Raw genomic sequence first — 25,693 nt, 5'->3', positions numbered from 1 at the left:
AAAAGATTAGCACTGATCAGTGATACCAGGCCTATTTGCATATTTTGATATCTTAACAACCAAGAAAAGAGTTGACAGGATTTTTAAAGGACCTCATTTGTTCACGTGGTTAGTAAATTCCAAAATGGCAATAGCCTTCCATCAGTGGATGTTCCATTTAAGGTGTATCTGGAAAATTCCAGTTAGAAACAGCTTTTCATCATAGATGATATATAAATTTCATTTGTAAACATTACTATTATTGTTTTTTTTGTTGTTGTTATGCTAGCCTTTCCTTGAATGTAACTCCTTTTAACATTTGAAAATAACCTATCAAGGCCTGTTGGCTCAAGCCTTTATTCTTAATACTCAAGAGGTTAAGCAAGAGGATCACCACAAGTTCTGTACCAGTGTTGGCTATCTAAGAGAGAAAGATAAAGGAGAAAGAAAATGAAAAGGCATAAACTTTAATTGATAGCATGTATTTCTAGGACTGGGAAGCCTACTTGCCTTATTTCTTCAGCCATTTATTACAATATTGTTGCTTGGAACATCATTGCTCCTCAGGTTTCAGAATTCTTTCTTTCTCTGAAAGAGTCCCGTAGTACAGAAGCAAGTTCCAATACAAAGTGAGATTGAAATTTATGTTTATTTAATTCTGAGTAAGATGGCTGCATACCAGCCACACCAAAGTAGCCTAGGGAGTAAAATAAACAGAAACACAGCAAAAAATACTCTTTTTCTGAAAAGTGAAGGCATATAAGTTATTATCAACCACAGCAGAGAAGCAGGTGAAAAGAAGATATTCCAGAAAGGAGGAAACTGGCTAGAATACTATCAAAGCACCCGTAGTCCCAGTCCACATCCTGCCCCATTGGCCAGCACAGAGCTGCAGGAAAAGAAACAAGGTTAAGGGATATTTCACTCATGTCAGCCTCCTCTGCAAGTCAAGAAACCTGAAGGGGAAGGCAGCAGGGGACAGCTGAGCAGCTGCTGAAAGAGAACACTAAGAGGATCAGGTGAGAAGATCCAGTACAACTCCAGGTACCCTGCAAAGTCTTCCTTCCCCCAACAATCAGGGCTGTGAATGTCTGTAGAACTCATTCACCCCTGGCCACCTGGCACCAAAAGAGATCAAGGTGGGCATTACGGATTGGTGAAATTGGAGGCCATCCCAAAAGGTAATGGCCTACTTACACAAAGCCAGAGACATAGGCCTGCCCTGAAAGTGCTAATCTCTCTTTTTATGTCAGGAAAGTTATGTATTACATTTGAATGATATATTCTTGGTTGGCTTTACTATTCTCAAATAAGTTATATTTTGGTGTTGACTCCTGTTGCCTTTGGCATTTCCTGATTATTTAGGGCTTTTGCCATTTTATTCTGTCATTATTGTGGGCAGAGTCTGACTGGATCCTGGCTGACTTGGAACACATTTCAAACTATAAATCTCAAGTTCTCAGTTGACAGGATTAAGGGCATAGGGCAGCACATACCCTTAGGGACTTTTGCTTTACTAGATTATCTGTCTGTTTTAATCCCCAGGCTTGTACAAATACTCTGTGCTAGTTTTGATAGAATGTTATGTTGTTCAGTTGAATTTTAGAGTTTTCCAGTAACTTGCTCCACCCAGTCTACTACAATACTTGAGTAGTTGGCAAAATCAACACCTAGTATAACTTATGCTATTTATGTTAGCGTATAAGAGCTACACTTGGCACCTTAAACTCCCACACTGAAGATATACAAAGCTGAATGTGAACAGCTAAGAACACTGCAGAGAATTTGAAAACCCAAGCATCAAATTAACTCAAGATGAAAAAATTTCTACATTATAATACAAGAAACACAAAATATCAAGATAATACAATCCCACCAAAAATTATAAATCCACCAGAAATGACTTCCAGTAAGATGAAATGCCTGACAAAGACTTCAAAAAGTGATTATATCTATGTTCAAAAAAAAAAATCAAAGATGACTCAGGAAAACCAACTCCTGAAGGAGAACACAGGCAACCAACTTAAACAAGGAGGTCAATATAAGACATGAATAAGAAAATAGAAGTAATGAAAAAGTACTGGTCAGAAATACTAGAAATGAAAAACAGAGTGAGTCAAATAGAAAACTCTGTAGATAGTCTCACCAGTAGAATGGATGAAGGAGAGGACAGAATATCTAAACTAGAAGACCACGTATCAGATCTAATAAAGGGCAACAAACAGAAAGGCAAACTAAAAGGAAGGCATTATTGGGAATTTGAAGACATTTGGCACACTATGACGAGCACAAGAATTCACAGTAGAAGAAGAATTTCGCTCCAAAGGTATAACAGGTATTTTCAACAAAATCAAAGAAGAAAACTTTCCCCAGGTAGGGAAAGTGATGCCAGTACAGATACAGGAAGCCTATAGAATGCCAAACAGACAAAATCATGAAATTTATGTTTATTTATTTTTATCATAATAGCAACAATTTATTGCTTATAATTCTATTTCACTGAACGGTCCAGGAATTATTCTAATGTTATTCAGGAAACAGCCAGGATTATTTCTGGACTGTGATGCAAAGAGGTATCTTTCTAAAAGGGAATATATATTGAATGGATCCCTCACTGAAGTCTGGATTTCACTGGCAGAGGACAATTGAGTTCTTCCATTCTAACCAAAGCAAAAGAATTCTTTACATTACACACAAAATTTATTCTTCTTTTGGGTGGAAATTACCTTCTGATGAGAATGGAGAAATATATAGTTTTCTCAGATTCTTTCCCCTTTCTTCCTATGATTCCTGCTTATTTTCACCCACTGGTGCATGCATTCTGAAGGAAGGTAGGTAGGTTTGTTGGTGGTATATTAGTTACTTTCATTTTTCTGTGACGAAAGTCTAACAGAATAACTTTACAAATAGGAGAAGTTGGCTCACAGTTTCAGAATGCTCACTCTGTGCTTGTGTGCTCCCATGTTCTTGGGAAGACTATCATGCCAGCAGGAACATGTGGATGAGAGGAGTTCATTTCATAGCTGAGCCAAAAGCAGAGAAGGGGAGTTGATGGCCATTTCTGACGTTTTCCTTTCTTCTCTTTTATTCTCTCCAACACTTCCCCACCACCCATGAGAAAGTGCCATCCACATTGAGGGGGATCCTTCCCCCTATGTTTATCCTCTGGAAATACCCTCCCAGGCACATCGAGCCTTTGTTTCTGGACGAGTTTATAGCCATCAAGTTGGAGTGAAGATGGAATAACCACAGACAGACACAAGAAACATGAATAAATTATCTGAAATTGGTCTATGCATATTGTGGATAATGGGAAAAACTGAGTGCTTGAGAATGGTCAGTCAAGGATATCTTGCCATTACAAACAAACTCCAGATATGTGTGCCATTTTGTGCATCTGACTTTACTTGGGTACTGGGGAATTGAACTCTGTGGAGACAGGCTTTGCACAAGCACCTTTAACTGCTGAACCATCTCTCCAGCCTGCTGTATTACAGATTTAAAACACATATGCGTTCTCTTCTGCATCTAACAACATGTTATTCACTATAACTAACACCTCTTACCATTTTGTTTTTTTAAAAATTAATGTAGTCTATCTATCTATCTATCTATTATCTATCTATCTATCTATCTATCTATCTATCTATCTATCATCTATCTATTAAGATGTGAATAGGTTTACATGTTGACAAAAATTTGTACAAAAATGTATTTATTCTGGAAAAAATTATCTTTATATCTTTACTTGTGTATTTATTTTGGGATAGGTATAGTGGCTTTTAATAAATGTTTGTAGTGGATGCCAATGGTTTGTTCTATGTGAACTTCTCTTTTTTTGGTATAAAAGTCCCTTTCTTCTGAGAACCTCCCATGTTCCTCTATTCACATGCTTAATACAAGGTCAACCTAGGTATCAAGATAAAATATGGTACCTGTGAACATATAATTAGTCCATATGTAGTTATATGAAGTGAACTGAGCCAATCTTAGCTCTTTCCTGTCGTTTAGAATTTATAACAACTGATTTGTCTCTTACACTTGGGTGGGGATGAATGAGAGATTCTGTGGGCATTGGTGGCCTTCCTTCAGGCTAAGGAACAGTGAGGAGGGAGATATGTGTGCACAAAGGGAGGTGGAGGTGGAGGTGAGACTCGGGAGAGAATTCTCTAATGCTGCTGGAGCTTCTCTTCCCAGTTTTCATGACACCTAGCTGTTTGCATAAGATTCTTGAGAGATGTTGATTTTACTTACCACAAAAGTTTTTAATAAGCACTTTCTCTTTAGTTTCATTCTAACTGGGCTTCTATCACTTGGATCAATAAAGTTTTATTATCTAATTTCATTCTCAAGACAGTCATATGAGTTCACTGCTACATCCTTAGAGATGGGGAAACTGACTTGAAAAGCCTAAGCCACTTAAATCATATTAAATTATATTTTCTGTGACAGAACAGAAAGTGTTATTCATATTATTATTGATTGTTATTTTTGGCATTAGATATGACCTGTGAGTTGAGGGCTTTATGAGATACAGGGCCTTTAGTTCCTCCCCCCACAGGGCCATTTCCTTAAGCCTCCGTGCTCTGAGCTTGGTCTTTTGGAAGTAGTTTACTCTGTCTCTGAAAGGGCCAACAGGCTCTGTGACCTTGGAAGTAGCTCAGCCCTATATCTGACTTCTCATCAAAAGAGCCACGCTGAATATAGTGATCGATTTTCTGAGGCTCCTTTGAGGTAGTGATGATGATATTGGTTGGCAAGAACTTTACTAGTAAGACACATCCTGTAAGCAATTAAAAATAATAACAGGCCAAGAAAGACATTCATGAGACGTTCTTGTGCAGGTGAAAGCCCACCAAAACCCAAGGTTTCAGATGAATTATGGCTTTGTGATTCCCATGAACAAAGCTTTCCTTCTGACATCACACATATGGACAGGCATGTAATAACACTATAGTTGAATTCATGGTATCTGCCTAGATGGCTTACTGAGACCCTCAGTTAAAATCCCACAGCAATTAATTGAGCAGTTAAAATGTCAGCTAATGTTTCTGTTTCCATTTGGTAAGGAGAAAAAAAGAGGGAGGAAGAATGCTGAGGAGAGAGAGAAAGAAAGAGATAGGAGTTGGTGCTTTTTATTGATGCATTGTTTAATCCTAATTACATATCTTTCAGTCATATTTTAATTAACGTAGATACAGGTAAGAGTAAAGCTTGGCCAAGAACTTGACATCACTAGGTCTGTATTCCAGCTCTGCAAATTACTCAGAGAGAGGCCTCTGGCAAATGGCTTAATCTCTCTAACTCTGGTTTGCTTATGGATAAGTGTGGGGATAATGCTTTCCTAGGCAGACTGTAAGAAAGACACATCTAATGATTTAGTGTACAAAAGTCACCAAAAATTGGATGGCACAAAGTAGTACTTTAGCCAATGGAAATAATTATGATAAACTGTTACCTATCACCTCCAAGTTATTTTCTTTGCTTTTAAAAAAGGCTATTCTAATGCTTGCTATTTTTCTATTGTTTTTCCTCTTCCAAGTTATAGCAGAATATCCCTCCATATCTGCATATTTTTAAATCTCTGTTTAAAAGAACTTCCAAATTTGTTGTAACATTGACCTTTGGGCTCTTTCCATTCTGAAATAGGGGAAGAGAAAGCAGCAACTCTATTCATTATTTCCATCTGGAGGAGTAGAAGATTTGGTGAAAATAAAATTGTTGGCAGAAAACACAGCTTTCCAGCAGTAGGAATTATTCTTCCACATGAATTTTTTTTTTTTTTGTTTTTACATTTAGGATTCAGTGATCTACAAGTAGTTATGTGTTTCTTCTATCATGTGAATCTTCATTCTATTCATAAACTTGATTCCGTTGCTGTATATTCATGACCAGTGGGCAGCCTTGCATTCCCATGAATTTTAGCTCCATACTGCTAAGAAGAACCTCCAAACTAGACACAGTTTATGAAGGAAATGGGATTTATTTCAGGGTTACAGATCCAGAGGAAGTTCCATAATGGCAGAAGCAGTTGTCCCCTTTACTAAATCCATGCAGAGAGAAAGATCACAACCAGTGATCTCTTATTAGCACAGACAAGCACACTCCAGGAACTCCAGGCAGAGCTTAAACACTCTGTATCTTTAGGCTGAAAACAGGTCCTTCCCCAGTAATAATTTGGACTGGTCCCCAGGATCCACCCACAGTGACACTTCTAGCCAGGTGGCTGGAAATCCAAGTTACAAACTTTAATAAAATATGTGAGTCTGATGGGGGAGATACACCCAAACTATCACACCATGTAAGCACACAGCAGATGGGCACTACCTGAATTTATGTGTGAGAGAGAGAGGAGCCTGGAAGGCAGCTCCCTGACAAGACTGGATCCACTACTGAAATCTCACTGACAAGGTCCCTCCCAGCTGTGCTCAAGCTTTGCTTCATGCATCCTGGCTTTGCCTGCTTCCAGCAGTATATGAAATGCAAGAAAAAAATACGTTAAATAATTTTTTTTTATCTGTAAGTTGACAAATAACATTTTGTACCTTGTGCTGCTTTTTCTTATGAGAGAAAGAGAGCAAGAGAGCGAGAGAGAAGGAGAGACAGGGAATTGGCATGCCAGGGCTTCCAGCCACTGCAATCGAACTCCAGATGCCTGTGCTATGTTGTGCGCATGTGCAGCCTGACCTGACCTGTGTACTGGGATTATGGAAGTGTGTCACCATGCCTTTCTCATTATCGTATTCTCATATATTGCATTTTGTCTAACGACCCCACATTCTCTCTTCTGCTTCCCTTCTTCTTCCAAAATAGTCCCTTCTTTTCTTCCATGTCATAAATATGCCATCCCTCTCCCTTGTTTTTCTTCCCTTTGGGCCTCTTCCTCCTCTCTTACAGTCACATTTCTACTTTCATATCACACACACACACACACACACAGAGTATATAAACTGTATATGAAAGGAAAGTGGTATTTTATTTCTCAATCTGTCTTATTTCACTTAATGATCTCTATTTCCATCTAGTTTTTCATGTGGATATAATTTTATTCTTGTTTACAGCTAAACAAAATTCCATTGTGTATATGTACCACATTTCTTCATTCACATATGGTCTCTTAAGCAAGCAAAACTCCAGTCACCTAATCAGGAAGACGTGGCTTCTAAAAAGCATATGTTTTTGAAAGGACAGGGACAAATGAATAGTATAATGCTTATAATGCCTACAGTTTCTTCTGCCATATTACTGAAGTCTCTGTAACTGATGCCTAATTTTTCTTTGAAGAGGAGGCCATGAATTCTCTGAAGATCTGAGCTGTGCTTTTCCTAATTATATCTTTAGCCCCAAGCAGTGTGCCTATTATATAGTCGTGCTCTACACATGTTTGTTGAATTTGATCATGTCTATGAGGAAAGAACTAGACTATAGATAATGAGAAATAAATGATGAAATGATTGGGAACTATATTTTCTTCCCCTAAAGAAATATACCCTGCACAATAAGAATGCATTCTTCTGGAAAGTTTCTGAGCCAGCCCAACTTTCTAGTCAGATCCATGCCCGAGTGAGCACAGCGGTGGATGATTACAGAGAAGGTTTGTTAATGACCAGCTTTAGGCTTTTAATGACAAAACCCCTCAGCAAGATGTCATCGAAGTTATTGAAGACTTCACGAAAGTGTTGAGGCTGATACATTGTAACAAGAAGGTTATAAATCTTGCAGTTGGATATACCACCAAGACAAGATGCCGAGCACAGAGTGCCCCTGCTGTTGTCTGTCAGCGTCCTTTCCCCCTGTTCTGCTTCCCCTTCCCACGGAGCCGGCAGAGGAGAAGCACATCCATTTCCCAAAGTAGCACAGACCTGGCAGCCACCTGCCTATGCCAATTTCAGATCACAGAGGCCCATTTAACTGGACAAAAATGTGTTAAGCACCTGTGTTTTTCTAAATGTGCACCAACGTCCTCAGGATTAAGGAGAGATCTCCAAAGTTAATACATTGACCTTTCAGAAACACTAACCAATTAAAAATCCATTGTAAGCCCAGAGTAGAAAAGCAAACACCTGAGCAGAGATCCCCTGCCATGCACATTGTTTCATTGCTTCTCAAAGAGAGCTCTGTCCCTTTGGTCCCTATGAAGCAATTCATCTCATAGTGCTCAGAAGGACCATATGAAATATGCTCACGTGGCTGTTGGGACATGTCAGTAACATGCTGGATTGACCAGATAATGCTGCTAAGTCTGCTCTTGTCTCTCGGCAAAAAGGAGCTTGGTCAGAACAGAGGAGAAAGAAGGAACTCTATGGAAGTTTTGTCAGTGGGCACTGATGCAGAAACTGGAATTTTGTCAGTTTTTTTAAAATTAACAAATAAAAATTGAACACATTTATTGACCACACAATTATTTTGAAATTCTTATTTTTTTGTAATGAGAACCCTTACAATCTCATCAGTTTTACAAATGCAGTGCATTGCTGTGAACTGCAGTCACCCTGTTGAAGTGTAGATCCCTTATCTAAACTGAAATTCCTACCTTTGGCAGACATCTGCACAAGCTCTCCCACGGCCTACCTTCCACTACCAATTAATCTTCTCTCTATTTCTATGTGGTCAACTTTTAAGTTTACACATGTGAGATCATACACAATCTGTCTTTCTGTGCCCCATTTATATGCACATCCTCTGAGGGACATGCAATCTGGTGCACCTACTTTCTGGGGACACATGTCATGGAGCTGCTCATGAGAGGAGCAACTAAATCACGTGTCAGATTTTCCCTGAGCCAATTTGGACCATATCTATGCTGTGTTACAACTGATGGGCAACGCCTTGTGAATAAAATTGAACTTTAAATGAAACTGAACTTCAATTTCAATGGCTCTATGGTGACAATTATTGTCATTTATCAGAACTTGTACCAGAACCAGTAATTTTTTTTAATTTTAAAATTCGCAATCCTACCTTTTCTTTATGTGTATGCATGTGTGTGTATTCATATGCATGTACATGCACTTGCATGTGTAAATGCATGTGCAAGCCAAAGGACAACCTCAGGTGTTGTTCATCAGGATACTGTCCCCTTGTTTTGAGTCAGAGCCTGTCATTGGCCTGGAACACACCAATCATGTTAGACCAGTTTGTCTATGAGCTCCAGGGATTAACCTGTCTCTACCTCCCCAGATCTGGAGTGTGTGCCAACATTTTGTACATTGTTTTCACTTTAAAAAATATATATAATTTATTTATTTATTTGAGAGAAAGAGAGAGAGGGAGGACAAGGGAGGTGCCAGGATCTCCACCCGCTGCAAACAAACTCCAGACATAGGTACCACCTTGTATACCTTGTGAATCAGGCTTTACATGGGTACTGGGCAATCAAATCTGGGCCCTTTGGCTTAACCACTAAGACATCTTTTCAGCCCTTTTTTCATTTTTAAAATTATATGTATATATAGATACATATATAATAACATGATATACTCTTATATCCCTTCACACAGGCTGTCATTATCCTGGGGCTGTCCTCAGTGGGGTTATGATATTTAGAGTGGGTTCATGAAAGCCTTAGTCAGTCCCTATGGGGTAGTGAGAAGATGGTGCCTCAGGATATTCCTACCCAGTCTATGGCTCTTACAATGTGTCTGCCTCCTCTTCTGCAATATTCTCTGAGCCATGGCATGCTGGTTGGCAGTATGATTTAGTGTGGAGTTCTCTGTACCCTCTTGATTTCTGCTTTGGTGTGTTTTTTATTTTATTTGAGGGAGAGAGAGAATTGGTGCATCATGGCCTCAGCCATTGAAATTGAATTCCAGATGCGTGTATCACCTGGTGGGCATGTGCGAATTTGCGCTTGACTCACCTTTGTGAGTCTGTCTTATGTGTGATCTAGAGAGTTGAACATGGGTCCGTAGGCTTCACTGGCAAGTGCCTTAACTGCTAAGCCATCTCTCTAGCCCTCTGATGTGTTTTGATTGAATGCTATATCTGCCACCATCACCCTGGAGCTGGATGTCAGACTAGTAGTAAGAAGTAAGAGCGATATTCATGTCACTTCTTCCTGTGCAATTTCTCCTGGGCCCTGGAAGATGTGGCCATAGTGGCCAGTCTTGCAGAGGGTACTCAGCTACCTTCTTGTCTTATTGATGAATCTTGGTTCGCCTCTGTTTTCTCTGGCATCTATAAAATAAAGCAGATTTTCCAACCAAGTATGATAGGAACTTCACTCCAGACATTTTTATGTGTGTTCTTGGAATGGAACTCAGGTCCTCTTACTAGAGAAGTAAACACTGCCAGCAGAGCCATCTCCTGAGCTTCACTCTTTTAAAGAAAAGAAATTGCCCATTTTTAAATGAAATTTGCACATTGATTTACTTTTTTTTCTTCTAACAATCTGTCCTGTAGATTCTGTGTGATATAGCAGCCAACAGAGCTCAGTTTTCTTGTGAGAGGCCTCCACAACTCATAACAATAGAAGCTTAATTTATCTGAAGAAAACCTAGCTGTGTAACATGAAGAGCAGACTAGATACAAGCTGTCAAAAAGGGAAGAATTCCATAATGATTTTTAAGATCTGCTTCAGCAGAGTGCCACACTGGCATACTCAGGTGACTAACGGGCACTAGATTTGAGGGCAGGGGGATCTTCCAGGTGTGTAGATTAGGGTCTCATAAGAACCTATTTATACTATCTCTGACTTCTAATCTCCATAATCACCCAATGACTAGCTGGCTCCCAGACTCCATGGGAAGGAGAAAGCACTGTTTTGGAGTGAGGCAATGGATGTCTCCTAGTGTGGTTAGCAATGGGAACTGCATTGATAAGGCTTCTGTTGGCTCATGGTGAATAGTGATTGGCCAGGTAGTAACTATCATGCTCAGGGAATTTAATACAAGTTTCCATTGCCCAGAAAGAGCCATTCCCCATTATAAATGAATTGACTGATACCATGTCATAAGTGAAGATCTCGTGACTTCCTCAATGGGGATTAGCTTCTGGATTCCCAGTGCATGCTGGTTATCAGACCCTATGCAGTGCAGCACTCACTAGCTTTAGGCCTTCATCACTTTAGCCTTCTTATCTTTTGATCATGTCAGGATTTCTCTTGCTGGTCTATCACTGTCCATATTTCACAAACTTGCTGGTCAACTATATGCCATATATATATATATTTAAATGGTGAGCCTGACACTATGTAGGAAAAATTGAGCAATATTCTAAGTTGAAGCATCACCAGTTGGTGGCTCCACAGTCTCTTTGCTTATCTGTAACTCTGTCAAAATTAAATACTCATTGAATAAGACAAAGAGGATAGATGGAACTTGAGACACCTTAACATCTGAAGATCATATCACCATACACCATACACCATAAATGGAAGGAAATCATTTTCTGAAGAAAGGTCAAAGTTTCTAAAATGAATAAGCACTCACAGGCAGAAGTGTATATAAATATTCTATTTACCATTTTGAAAGATAAAACTTGTCACCAGAAAAAAGTTTATGGAGTTTTGAGTTATATATGTATTATTTAGAAACTGCTAAGGGTTTTATTTATTTATTTGAGAGAGTAAGAGAAAGTGGGAAAGAGAAAGGGAGAGAGAGGGAAAATGAATGGGTGTGCTAGGGCCTCCATCCACTGTAAACAAACTCCAGATGCAGATGCATGTGCCCCCTTGTACATCTGGCTTATGTGGGTCCTAGGAAGTTGAACAGGGGTCCTTTGGTTTTACAGGCAAGTGCCTTAACCATTAAGCCATCTCTCCAGCCCTGAGTAAGTGTATAATGAATAGAAGGATGTTGGGTCTAGACTAGTAAGAAAACTGGATTACTCCTGGGAATATTTCAGTAAATTATTAATTATATCATCATGTGCTTCTCCTTTTAATTTTAGGGAAGTAGATTAATTTTTTCTGTAAAATACTTTTCAGGTACTGATATTATGCATGGAGTTTAATATCACCCCACTTTGTAGTACTGGGGATTGAACCTTGAGTCTTGTGCATTCTATTGAGCTATATCCTCAGTCCTCTTCTACATTTTATTTTTGAGGCGGGATCCAGGCTGGCCTTAACTAACTCTACCTCAGAAAGGTTTTGACTTTGCAATTCTTTTCCTTTAGCATCCAGAGTAGCCAGGATTCTCTAATGGTAGTAAACCTGGTGCACCCTTTTGATATTTATTTCCTTAATTATATGCTGTTGCAGGCAGCTTCTGGTTCACTGAGATGAACTTCCAGACCAGGCACAGTTATGGAGGAGGGACATTTATTGAAGTTTACAGATCCAGGGGGAGTTCCATATGGCAGAAGAAGCTGGCCTGCCTTCACAGGTCCAAGCAGAGAGAGAGAAGCACAAGCCAAAAAGACACACAGCGCAGCACATTCAGGAACTCCAGCCAGTCACTCTTTTTTTAATCTTTAGATTGAAATCTCAAACCCACCACTGCACTTTAAGATCCACCCAGTAACACCACCTCGAGCCAGGTGGTTGAAGATGCAAACAATAAACTAATAACACTGAATAATTTGGGGGCCATCTATTCAAACTACCACATATGCTAAGCACTTAAATGTACTCTATAAATGTTCTTAACTGCTCTGTGCCTCAGTATCTTCATTGGGAACATAAAAAGAATATTGAATTAGGAAATCTGTTCAGGTCCTGCCAGCTTAAGAATTATGTAATCCTTAAATATTCTTTCTGGAAAGACATGCCATTGATGACATTTTATTAGAACTCTTGATAATTTCTTAAGCTATAAAATTAAGTCTAGGGAATTGTAATTAATGCATTTTTTTAAATCCTTGGCTGGAGAGATGACTTAGTGGTTAAGCACTTGCCTGTGAAGCCTAAGGACCCTGGTTTGAGACTCAATTCACCGGTACTCACATAAGCCAGATGCACAAGGTGGCACATGCCTCTGGAGGCTCTGGTGTACACATTCTCTCCTCCCCCATTTATCTGACTCTTTCTCTCTAATAAATAAAATATTTAAAAATCCTTACTTCTTTATTTGTATCCAGTGATTTAATTTGAACTTTAGCACCTGTCTTCATAATAATAAAACATAAACAAAAAACTAGAGCTGGCTCTTCAATGCTGTTTCTTTTGATACTGATTTAGGTTCCAGCTAATGTTTCCTTGACCTTCCTATTCTATGAACTCACATTGAAAATGAGCCAACCTTTCCTCCCTTGAGAAAGTTTTCCTTCTGAGTTCATAAAGGCAGAATGTCACCTCTGTCAAGTCCTACAAAGTTCCTGTGCACATTAGTGTCTCAGGAAGGAAATTTGATGAACAAATTGGTGCCTGATACCTGCCTGACATCCACAGCTGAGCAACTCCCCAGCAGTCTCTAGCAGTTATGTTGCCTTGCAAACATGGTCATAACCAGTACCATCTAATCTATCAAGTTTCAAGACAGTCAAATTTGAGTTCTCCAACTTTGATGTAAATTCATGATTAAATTCAGTTAGTCAGTGGAGTAATTTTTATTTTCCTTAAATTTCATGTGAGCAGGAAACTTTTGTCCCTGGGTGAGATCTTGGATTTGAAGGAAGCATCACGCTTCAGCATTTGCAGGATTATTGTCCTGCCGTGACTGCACTGAGGACTTGGCATAGGGCAAGTCTAGTTTTCTGTTCTGACTTTTGAGCACAGCTTATTCCAATAAGCATTGCTTTGACCATAGGTTACTTTCTGGAAAACATTTTCTTCAATACATTGAACATATCAACCTTGTACTAGAGATGAAAATAATGTCTTTCAGAACACTTAAGCCTTGTCTAAAAATGTTATGCGCACAGGTGGGGAAAGTACATCCATTTCTGTGGTCATCTCCTTACCAGTAGAATCTCCCAAGTATGAATAAGATTAGCTAATGAAACAGTCTCATAGCCTAGATTATTTGTGTCATTCTAAAGTTCAACTACATTTTTCTTCTTGTTTGGAAAAGTCCATTTTAGGAGTCATTGGATGTTTAGAGATGAATTAAACCATTATGGGCAGAGGAAGAAAAGGCATTTGAACCCTGAAGGGTTTTAATTGGTACTAGTGAGTGAAGGTGAGCCAGGAGCCATAGGATTTCAGGTAAGCACATTAATGAGTAAAGGATTAGAAACGAGGTAATGGGATTGGGATGGAACAAGGGGGTGCATCACAACTGCAGATAAATTGACCTTTCCTCTATCCTGATAATAAATGGAAAGTAGATTTAAAACCAACCCTAAGTGTTAAGTAAATATAAGATGACCATGTTCTTTTATGAGTAATGGTCCAGGCAATTGTGCTTCATTGTTTCAAATGAGCAGTAATACAAGAATTAGATCATGTCACAATCATAAGTGAGTGAGTACATTTTATGGTACACATTCATTAGCTGACCAGTTTCAAGTGGGTATGCTGGGTTCAGGTTCTGAAAACATTTTTCTCCAAAGATGTTTAGGACATGATCATTTGTACTGGCATCTGGCCTTTGTGTCTAGAAATACCCTCAAAAATAGTTCATGGCTCACCCTTGCTAACTTCCTAAATATGTGGCAGCAATGTAGGGAATGGCTCAAAAACATTCTTTAGCACTTCCATGGTGATAGACATCATGAACTATTAACTCTGTGTACATTTTTATAGACAGGCAGACCATTTCATGAATGTTTTTGTAGAACAAAGATTTTGGTCTTTGATGTAATACAACAACCTATTCTTTAAAGAAGATCTGTGTTTCAAACCTGGCTTTGGGGTTGGAGAAATGGCTTAGTGGTTAAGGTGCTTGCCTACGAAGCCTAAGGACCCAGGTTCAATTCCCCAGAACAGCATACACTAGATGCACAAGGTGTACATGCATCTGGAGTTAGTTTGCAGTGGCTAGAGATTCTGGCATGCCCATTCTCTCTCTCTCTCTCAAATAAATAAAATCAAAATAAAATATTTTCAAGCAAAACAACCTGTCTTTGATACCTTTCCATGCTGTATGTCTTGAACAAGTTACTGTTTTTCTGTGGATGGCAGTGCATTATATCTGAAAATTTGTATTTGGTGATGATTAATGGTATGCTGCGTCTCCTTGAAAATATCTAGCATATAAATCCTCCAAATGAGAACTTTTTCAGTGAAGTCTTTGTTGCTGAGCATCTATTAACCAAGATTTTAGAAAAACTGTGGGTTCCTGCATAGTCATCAAGCACTGATAATTTATGCTCCTCTTGATGACCCTGAAATTCATTCTGAATAATTAGAGAAAGATTAAATTATAATCAGTTTAGTTGCAGTGTTAAGTGTATTTTAATTTATTCTCATTCTTTAAAATTTTGTAATCCTTCTGCATGTGGTAACAATTAACAAAAAATATTTGATTAGCTGGAACACTACATTTCCTGACTATCTGATGAATACAGACTTACTGTTGGAACCCAAACTCTGCCCTGTAGATAAATTAGGCATTTTCTGGGTGGATTCATTTCATACTGATCTTCTATTTATTTTCAAAACTAACAGATTGACTTATTTCCTGTTGAAAATCGAGAATCATCTTTGGATATTCTTGAATAAAAGTCTTGGCGTGTGTGTATAAAAGGTCTTCCTGGCATCTCACTTTGATCACAACCCCTAATGTTGGCCATCCCTTCCAGCTTGGATCAGATGAGCAGCTAAGCTTTCAAGTGTGGACATTGTTAGTTTCCTGTGAATTTATATGAATGGACACCTCAGCTGACACTCATCAACATTCCTGGTGTTTCATTAACCTTTGCTTTTATCCAGTCTTGATTTAGGCTTGTTTTCATTGGGACTTTGAGACTATTTTACCTTTTTGATAAAAACTTTGCCCTGCATTGGTCATTTTTGTGATTCTTCTTTGACCTTTCTATCTTCTATCGATCTCTATCTATCATCTATCTATCTATCTATCTATCTATCTATCTATCTATCTATCTATCTATCTATCATCTATCAGTAATGCTATACTCCCCCTCACATGCCATATGCTGCTTTAAAAATGGCTAAGCACCTGACAGGGTAAAAAACAGTCTCTCCAAAACTTTATCATTAATATTGTGCCTCTATTATTTCAATTATTTTTAGGCAAGCAGATCAATTTTTGAAGTTCAACTCATTAGCACGGGGGATAGCAATCATAAATCCCTTTCACTCCTGCTCATGTTTCTTCTCCTTAAATCTCTACTCTCTGCTGAGATCTTACTTTGCAACCTGACAGTCTTCCATTGTGTCCTTGAAACCTAAGATGCTATCCCAGACTCTCGTCCAGTAAAGTCTGGAAGAGTTTCATTGTTTCCCTTAACTGTATGTGTGTGTGTGGGGGGGGTGGGGGTATGTGGGAGGGATGGGGAAGGCCAAAGGAAAAACTACTGATGAAGAGTTAATTCTGCTTTCTGAACCCAGGGGACTCTTGAGTATGGTGTGAAGGGTATAACTGGCTAAGGTGCTCCTTTCACACTGTTGAAGCTTCCTGGTGAGTTCTGTATGGACAGTGAGAGCAAAGAGCCCAGGGGTGCAGCAAGAAAGCAAAAATCAGCATTGTGCTCTCAATTTTTTATGTCTCTGAGACTGAACTCATGGGCAGCTGTGCATCAGTTCTTCATGCAAGTTTCCTGTCACTGAGACTGTGTGTAATTTCTGTCCTTATTGACTTTTCTGATTCTGTAGACATATTTTTAAAAATATATATTTTTATTTATTTGAGAGAAAGAGGGAAAAAGGAGAGAGAGAGAGAGAGAGAGAGAGAGAGAGAGAGAGAGAGAGAGAGAGAGGGAGTAAATGGGTGCACCAGCGCCTCCAGCCATTGCAAACGAACTCCAGATGTATGTGTCCCCTTGTACATCTGGTTTACATGGGTCCTGGAGAGTCGAACCAAGATCCTTTGGCTTTGCAGGCAAATGTCTTAACTGCTAAGCCACCTCTCCAGCCCCTCTGTAGACATATGTTAAAAGCAACTCAATGGTATGGTTCCCACTGTAGCTATAGCAACCTATATCTGTTTTGTTATTGCAAGTGTGTTTTCCTATTTGACAAAGTGCATTGTAGAGCTATTCTGAATTTTCTGGGAACCATGATTTTGAAATTGTGTGTTTGTTCAGTTGTAGTTCCTTGTTAAGTATGTTTCTTTAACAAAATGTGATATTTTATGAAGGGTAGCATAAGATTATGGGGTAGAACAAATTAATTTTTATTAAAATAAAATGTTTAAATTTAAGGCCATTCACTAGATTTCTGTACTGATACATGCTTAGTCACCGAAATGCTATATTTAACATGGGCTGGACAGTAGTCCAAGGTTGGACTTAAGTCATCACCTATTTCCCTGTTATCTAAGGAAGATTTACTGCAAAAACTCTGTAGTTTGCATGTCAATTCAACACTTTATTTTTTTGGTCAATACAAGTACTAATAAGTCTTTGATATTTAGAATAATAGTATGGAGAACAGTAAAGAAATGCCAGTTTAAATTAGCTGACAAATCAATAATTAAAGATAAGCCATTTTATTATATTTAATTTCTGTTAAAATGTTTTTTAAAAATGTATTTGTGTGTGCACGGGTACGTGTGTGCCTGCATGCAATGCATGCGCTGTCATGTCAGCTTCTCTTGCAAGGGCACAGTGATTGCCAGATGCTTGTGTCACTTTTTGAGTTTGCCTTTACATGAGTGGTTGAGAGAATTGAACCCCTGACAGGATTTGAAAGCAAGTGCCTTTAAACACTGAGCTCTCTCCCCTGCCCCTATATTCAGATTCTTGGTAAAAAGGAAACACAAACTAGCACACATGGACCGGGAGGGGCAAAATGCAGATCTCCAAACCATAGTTGTTGAGGCAGGCTTAGAGAGGTAAATCATAAGTCACATTATGGATCATTTTCAAACTGTTATCTACCGAGTCTCGCTTACCATTGTATCTGTGAGGACTCTGTTAAATTTCATAGAGAGGATGTTAGAGAGAGGGAGAGTTGGACTCCAAAGCACCTCTACTTTTATTGGTTGCCGATATTAAGAATCCATAGAAATTTTTATTTTATAGGAAAACTCTTGCTAAAATGGGAGAAAACCCACTGAATAATTGTGGTCTCATTACCAGAGGAAAAGCAAAGTAGCTTCTTTGGGTAAATAAAGCTTAACTTTCCTCATTTACTTAAAAAAAAAAAAAAAGTTGTTTTCAAATATACAGAGAAATACAGGTACCCATATAACTGTGGCCCAGAAATAACTAATGCTAATATTTTGCCACAGATAATTTATCTTAAAAAGAGAGTATTTTTGGTCCAACTGGAAGCCCTTCCTTGTACTCTTCCTCAGATCTCTTTGCATATTCTAGGGTAACCTTGCTCTGGGAATGGTATCCTTTCACACCCCTGTTTTCAACATCCTATCCTTTGAGATTTATCCTTGCCAGTACTTACAGCAGGAACAGACTTCGTTGATTTATCCATCCTCCTGCTGATGGATATTTGTGGCCTTTCAGTTTCTTTTCTTCACTCATATGCATAGTACCGTATTTAATATCCTTCAGTAGTCTATATGCTTGGAAAAGCATGCCTTATGTGGAGGTTTATGAGTCAGCTGTACTGACAGCTCCCATGGTGTCTTTATGCTATGGAAAACAAAACAAAGCTCTCATTCTTCAAAACACTACATTTTCCAGAAAATGATTACAAAGTCTATACAGATCTACAAAGAATTTATATCAAATGTGCCTTTGATAGTTGTGCAAAGTTAAACCTCTAAAATCCCTAAGCAGAAATTCTGTATATAGGAGGGTCTACATTTACAAGCTTGCAGGAGAGTTGGATGAGTTAGTGTACTCCACGAGTTATAGGCTAAACTAAAGATTTGTGCTGGGACTGGTAGAGAGCATATTTGCCTAGTGTGTATGAGGCCTTGGTTCAGTGCCAAAGACTGCATAAAATTGGGATGGTGGCTCTTGCTTGTAATTCCACCATCCAGGAAGTAGAGGCAGGAGAAACGTAAGTTCAAGGCCAACTTCAACTACATAATAAGTTTCAGGCCACCCCCAAATCCATGAGAACTGTCTCAAAAAATTGTACTTATCTCTTTATATGGAGACTTTCAAGTTAAAACAAAGACTGGAGAAATCATGTATTCTTCAGAAGTTGTGTTACAATTGAGTGACACAAAGAGACTATATAAGGTTTTAGATTTATTTCCAGGTCTCATTGGATCATGGTCAGGGGCCATATGAGTGTGTGAGGGACATTATCCATCAGCTTCTTTCTTTTCCAGAATAGTACCATCAAGTCCCTTCTAGGTATACATGCAAATTGCTGACTTCTGTCCAGCCTCACCTGCTCAAAGAAGGCATATAGGCCTTCACTCTGAGAGAGCACTGTGAATGATATCTGGCTTAAGTAGCAAGCTGTGATCCTCCCCCAGGGATAATGTTTCAAGTCCCTCCCTACTGACATGCAGGTCTAAGCCCCTTGCTCCTCACTAGGCAGCTTTTTTGTGGGAGGAAAACATCCCCACAGCAGCCAAAGCAATGACTACTCTATTGTTTAAGGGAGGTCAGCAGGGGCAGATTCTAACCTGACTTGGAAATCTTGACATCATTATTATGTTTGGTAAAATCCTTGTGATTAGACGTTGCATAAAAGGGTGTAGTGAGCAATTGCTAGACGCCTGAAATTTCCTTCTTCTTGACCCTATGCCATATAAGACTAGAAACAAGATGTGGGTGAAGAGTTGAGAAGATGCATTTCAAATCTTCAGATGACAATGTATGCAGATATCTAATTGCTCATTAAGATAGAAAGATAAAACATGGTTGCCATAGCTTTTGCTGTGGTTCAATTTATTTATTTATTTTAAAAAATTTGTTTATTTTTATTTATTTGAGAGTGACAGACAGAAAGAGAAAGAGGCAGATAGAGAGAGAGAGAGAATGGGTGTGCAAGGGCCTCCAGCCACTGCAAACCAACTCCAAATATGTGTACCCCTTTTCCATCTGGCTAACGTGCGTCCTGGGGAATTGAGCCTCAAACCTGGGTCCTTAGGCTTCACAGGCAAGTATTTAACTGCTAAGCCATCTCTCCAGCCTTATGGTTCATTTTTATTCAACAGATCTTAACTTAAATTTCCCCTTGTGATGGATAATCTATAGGTAGTCTTAATTTCCAATAAATTTCTAACCATTTTTTTGGGGGGGGGTAAGGTCTCCTGGGTCTAAGTATGATCTCCATCTCCCTGTAAAAAAGGATGACCTTGAATTTGTGATCCTCCTGTCTCCACCTTATGACTGATAAGATTGTAGATGTATACCACTATGCAGTTTGGAAATTGAACCGAGGGCTTTGTGCATGCTAGTCAGGAACTCTGCCAATTGAGCTACATCGTCAAGATCTATCTGTTTTATTTATCTGAATTTATATTCCTCACGTGTTTACCGTTGGTTCTCCTACATACCTCCATGGATTATAAACTCAGTAAGAAACAGAAACTTGCTAACCTGTTCATTTCTGCCACCACACAACATAGAATATTTTTAGGCACATAACAGAAACTTGATACAGTTTTGTTGATTTGATGAAAATAGTGAGAATCACTGAAGGATATGAAGTAAGGAAGTAGCTTGATGAGATCCCTGCTTTAGAAATAGAATATGGAAAGATTCAAGACTAGAAGCATTGGTAGAATTGTGGCATAGAGTATATGGCATAGAGGCAAAGATATGTGCTTTTATTGAAAAAATTTCCTAAGTTAGGAAGTAATTTTTTTCATGTGTCATATATGGTGTGGCATATGCATATATGTATGCTGTATGCATGTGTTTGTGCAGATGCACGTACCCTGTGCACATGTGTGAAGAGGCCAGAGACCACTGAGTGGCTTTCTCCATTGCTTTTCTGCTTTCTTTCCTTGAGGTAGTATCTCTCCCTGAATCTGAGCTGTTACTTTTATGGTCAGATTGGCTTATCAGTGAGTCCCAGCAATTCTGGGGTTGCTGCCCCTCATAGGACTGGGATTTCACTTGTGAATGGTCATGTCCAATGTTTTACTTGGGCATTTGGGGTTGGATTCAGGCCCTCTTAGGTCCTCATGCTTAAACTGCATACACTTTCCTGCTGAATCACCCCAACTTTCACACAATTCCTTATGTCTGGAATCTTCTCGTTTTATTCTGGGCTTGAATGAGCATTAATGTCAATATTAATATTCAAAACTGTAGCCAAGAGACAGTGTGTAGGATGTCATGTTGAGAATTCTAGAATTTTTTTATTAAATTCTTTAAGAACTAATGGGTAGAAGACTAAAAAGACTCATTTTGTGTTTCTTATTGGGCAGAACTCGGGCCAGTAGGGGCCCATTACATGAAGGCAGGTTTAACATAAGACAAAGCTTTCTGACAATTAAAAGGGATGAATAAGGGAATGAGTGTCCTCAGGAGGTCATTAGATACCTGTCAATAGATGGCATGGAAGCAGATGTCAGACTCCCATCTGTCAAAGATGCTGTTGCCAGGATGCCTGGGCCATGAGGGAGGGTCATTCCACAAGTGTGTGCAATCACTTAATATTTATTGAGTGTCACAGTATGCTTGCTACTGTGGGAGATTCAGAAATATATAAAGCACAGATGCTGTCTGGATGTGATCACCTCTGGAATCTAATTTCTGTGACTATCTGGGCATTTCAGCCAAGGTCTTGATGAAATTCTTACAAATCCCACAGTAGAGCAGTTTGGAGCAATGGGGGCTCACCCTCCTGCCAACTAACTAGTAATACATAAGCTGAGGTTCTGTTGGAAAAAAAAAAATATGGTAGAGAGTACTACATAGTTACATCCTACTTTTGTCCCCTGCTCTAATCTCCTGAGTGGACTTTGGAACATGAGAGATCACAGTAAATATAGAGTCAGTTTCTTTCTTTATTTTTGGTTAACTTTTCTTCTGGTTTTGCAAATTAATATGGTTTCTGAGCTCAAGATGATGTGTGTTAGCTTGATTTAGTGAAACTCTGTTAAGGTAACTATTTTTGCCTTAGCATTGAACTTCTGTAATTCTCCTTGTTGAAAGAAGCATGTATTATAACAAAGAGACTTTATGAAATTTGGGGTATGTATACTTAATTCTTAAACTCAAGCCTGTACTAATCAGTCATAAAGTGACTTGGAATCCTGCTTGGCTACAATAAATAGATTAGTAAATAAGCATATCATTGGGACAGTTTGGTTGGTGGGTAGAACTGGATATAAGCCTTTTTTTATTTGCTGAGAACTTTCCTGTATGAACATATTGCATCTTGCTCACATTCCCATCATTATATATACTCTTATGTTCCCTCTTTCCATCCCTATTCCACTGAGGACCCTCCTGGGTGAGGTTATCAGTATTCACTGTGGGGACCTGAGTACAATAGTCACTCTCTGTGGGGACAGTGCCTCAGAGTGCACCTTCCCACCTGGTGTATGAGCATACATTTGATCTATCTTCTATGGCCTATGTAAAAGGCATGGCCTTAGCTGCTGCATGGACAAGGATGCTCTGTATTTCACATGCTCCAGTGACCAGTGTGTCAGGATCCCATTAATCACGCAGTGATTACCTCCTGTCTCTGACTGGACCAAGTATAATCACAGTGACCCGAAAGCCTAAAAGAATAACATATGTCCTGAGGCTACTTGATAGAACAATGGAAGCCACTTTGATTGTAAGTAGACTCCATTCCTTGAAATTTAATGTTTTCAGTCATTAATATAATGATAAAAATATACAATGCTTGAGTAGTCTTTAAAGATCTCTCTTTACTTTGTAGTCTGAAGATCTAGTCATTTCCTCTACTGGCAAACTTGTCTTTGTGTGAGTCAAACTTTCATTTACAGACCTTGAAATTCATCTGATTGAAGAGCATGCCTTTCAAGTGGAGTCCAGGCTCTCCTGCCCTGAGGAAGGAATGTAGTAATGAAGGAGTCTTTGGTGGAGACAATGTTGCGAAGCCATTGCTTTGCAGTTCCAAGTGTGATCAGCCAGTGAAGCCCCAAATGCCCTCTTAGTATGGCATGCAAACCTCTTCACAGAATATTGGCTAGGAAAGCAATAAATTAGGCAAATTAAAAATGCTAAAATGGAAACTTGCATCATCTGCCTGGGGAGAAAATATTATCCCCTCAATTGCTCCTTTACATTTTCTATTTTTTGCCCTCTGTAGAGAAAAGTTTTGGGGCTCTGCTTCTTGATTCTTTTATTTTTTCTTTTCTTGCTGCACACAGAAATCACCTGGGAGTTTTAAGCCCTACATCCACAGGGATGTTAATTTATATGTTGGATGCATTGCCTGGGCATCGGGGATTTTACAAGTTCTCAGGGGATTCTAATGTGTAGATACTGCTGAGGATCACTGATCTAAGGACTTTGATCTCCTCATATAAAAGGGAAACCTAAAATCTTGCATGCTGTTATTTGTGGAGGACTATTGGCCTGGAACATACACTGCTTGTGGATCTGAAAGTTGAGAAAAACCTCAGTGTATAAGAGATTCTTTATTCCAGTATTCTCATTTCTGTTGAGTGATTGTGAAATGGCAGATAGCCTTCCTGAAAAAGACTTGATTTTTTTTTCCCCCAAGTTGGTTCAATTGCATGGCATAGGAAGAACAGTTTGTTGGTTTTTAAATTCTTCTCAGTAATCTTCTTTTCCTCACAGAATGGCCAAAAATATATAAGAAAAAAAAAGATTGAGATGAGGTTCACTTCCTCCTGGATACCTGTATACAATATAGAACTTCCAACTAAGAAAGGTAGATGGTCCAGACCCAAGTGTCCAGTAGAAGATGGAGAAAGGTTAATTCTAAAGCCATTGGCTCTGGCTGGTGACTCCCAGGATCAGAAATGGATTACTCCTGTCAGCAAGCAGTTGGTCAGGGAGATCCATGAGTTCCCCAAAACAATGCAGGCCATTGTCAAGCACTTGGTTACACACCAGAGCTACAAAGACCCCACTGCTGAACACATCATAGGCTGCTGTCTCACAACACCGAGAGACCATGTGAGAAGTGAAGGGAAAACCTATCCTTTTCTGGCAAATCCTTTGGCACTGGACAGTGCTATGGAAGCTACTGGGTGATAATGGTCACCAACAATGTGAGTAAGCAGGGGATTCTGCAAACTTTCCAATCAACCAGCCAGACAGGAAGTACACACTTGTGCAATAGTAGCACACAGTCTTTGTGAGTAATCAGCTGCCTCTGAGTGGACATGAGGCCCCTTCAGTGGAAAAGAACTCATAACTGGTACTGGGAACCACATCAGAAGCCCTGTTGCTCTCTGGGTAAGTAGAATGGACATACACATCAAAATGTCTCTCAACTTTCTACAAACATTTCCTTTAGTCAAACCTGCTCTCAGTCTTGGTTGGAGACCCTGTTTATTTTACAGATGGCAGAGAATGCTAGAGAGACCCAAGATCCATCAATACAGTAAGAAAAGATAGCTTATTGTTCACCATGAGATGTGCTACCTCTACCACATTTACCAGGTCCAGGAGAAACTGCAGAGAAAACAGTGACATGAGTAATGCTTCTAATGTTCCAGGGCAATGGCAGCAAACACTGTGATGAATCAAATCACACTGAAGAAGATATACAGAGGCTACAGAGAACTCAACACTAAACCAAACTGTACCAGACCTGCTAAGGCTTAGGGACTACTATGGAAGAGGAGGCAGGTGGATTGTAATTGCCACAAGGTAGGTAGAAATATCCTGAGGTACATCACCCCCCACCAAAGACTGACTTAGTCTCTAATTACCACACAGTGTATACCAGTAACCTTACTGAGGAGGGTCTTAAGGGACATGGGGATGGGGTGGCAGGGAGGGGATATAAGATTATAACCTACATAAAAACTAATTTCTTTGAAAAGAACAGACTCAAAAAAATTTATTGTTCTATATGTAAAAGTATAAATTTTTTGTTGTTTTTTTTTTTTTATTTCCAGTACTAGGGATTGTACCTAGGGACTCGTGCATACTAGGTACATGATCTACCACTGAGATAAATGTCCAGTCTTCTATGTAAAAATATATTCCTCTTCTACGCTGCCCCTTTCTCCTTCTTCTTCCTATTAAGGGTTGCTTTTGTTTTTGTTTGGACATTGGTATTAAAATAGAGAGATCTGTAGTAAGAATGTTTTCTTCTGTTGGTAACCAAGCAGCAACATGGGTGGTTATAGGAATACTCGTTTGCCCTTGAAATATACATGGATGAGTCTTTTCTTGTTAATGTCAGTGAGCCAATTGTCTCAGGTTTTTCATAAGCTTAGAAAAAATTCATGCTATTTTATCTTTAATAATAAGATCTGCCTCTGAGGTACCATTATTTTCAACTGAGAGTCTAATTTTTACATATAGGATATTAGATTTTTCTGAATCTTAGCTAGAAATGCAATAAATTTGGCAAATTAAAATATTAAAATAGAAATAAAGAGTTCTTTATGCCTTTTATTTTTTCTCCTTATATTTATATCTTTTGGCACTTTTGTGAGGTCTGGATAGATTTCCAACTACATTTGTAACTTTTCTGATTTGATGTTAAGCTATGCCCAATTTTTTAATCTTTACCATCATGGTAATTTTTTTATAGTCAATGTTTAATGCTCCTTTTGTTTGAATGCCAGAAAAAAAATACCAAAAATTATAAAGAAAATGGTAGAAATTTTCTTGAGATCCAAATATTTACATCTAATTTGTTTCTGAATAC

General features: G+C 38.8%; 1 protein-coding gene across 2 annotated transcripts in view; it reads left to right on the top strand.

Annotated features, from left to right (window-relative positions):
- LOC101603782 (cytosolic beta-glucosidase) overlaps window positions 1–25,693 on the top strand; it is a 151,815-nt gene that overhangs the window by 56,694 nt on the left and 69,428 nt on the right. The gene's annotated exons all lie outside the window — the stretch shown is intronic.

Source organism: Jaculus jaculus, chromosome 11 (assembly GCF_020740685.1).
Source record: "Jaculus jaculus isolate mJacJac1 chromosome 11, mJacJac1.mat.Y.cur, whole genome shotgun sequence".
Lineage (NCBI taxonomy): Eukaryota > Metazoa > Chordata > Mammalia > Rodentia > Dipodidae > Jaculus > Jaculus jaculus.
Note: the sequence above shows the minus strand (reverse complement) of the source record. Positions and strands in the feature narration are given on the sequence as shown.